The 639-nt window shown below is 33.5% G+C and overlaps 1 protein-coding gene across 16 annotated transcripts in view; it reads right to left on the bottom strand.

The window, feature by feature from the left end:
• LOC106872026 (DISP complex protein LRCH3) overlaps positions 1-639 on the bottom strand; it is a 254,748-nt gene that overhangs the window by 32,827 nt on the left and 221,282 nt on the right. The window lies entirely within an intron of this gene.

The raw sequence follows: 639 nt of genomic DNA, 5'->3' as shown, positions 1-639 counted from the left end.
GACTGAGAGTTGTTTCATTAGATTGTAAGCAGACCTGCCCTAAAAACCTCTCTCATTGTAAAAGGTGTATAAACACCAGATCTGCCCAGTGCTTCCTGTATCAGATTCTAAGGCAGCTGTTCCTAGCTCTTTAGTTGCTATCCATCCATCCAACCATCCATACATACATATATAAAACAGGACTTTTATTAAAGATTTTTTTTCCACCGTTTCCTTATTTTCTGACTTTACATCAAAAACATTTGTAAATACATTGGACCATTAATATTTCTGGGACTTTACACTCAAATAGTTTGCAGAGGGTTACAAAGGATCATGGAAAGATTTTTACAACTGACCAAATTACCAACAACAACTGAGCCATGGCAGTCTAAAAGAACAGCACAAACTACATCATTATAAGCGTTCCTGTATTCTGACGATGAGTCTAACTGTCAGCTTTCAAATTGTTAATGGATTTAGGAATACCACTGGACCAAACTAATCACCACAAAAAACCAACAAGGAAATAAGAAAAATCCTGAAGGAAAAAAAGATCTAACTTAAACCAAGTCATGGCTTCCATATAACATGTGAAAGAAGAGCAGTTTCAATTTACACAAATATATATATATATATATATATATATATATATATATA

The sequence above is a fragment of the Octopus bimaculoides genome, chromosome 4, assembly GCF_001194135.2.
Source record: "Octopus bimaculoides isolate UCB-OBI-ISO-001 chromosome 4, ASM119413v2, whole genome shotgun sequence".
NCBI classification, from domain to species: domain Eukaryota; kingdom Metazoa; phylum Mollusca; class Cephalopoda; order Octopoda; family Octopodidae; genus Octopus; species Octopus bimaculoides.
The sequence above is the reverse complement of the archived record's forward strand: the minus strand, read 5'-3'. Positions and strand labels throughout refer to the sequence as shown.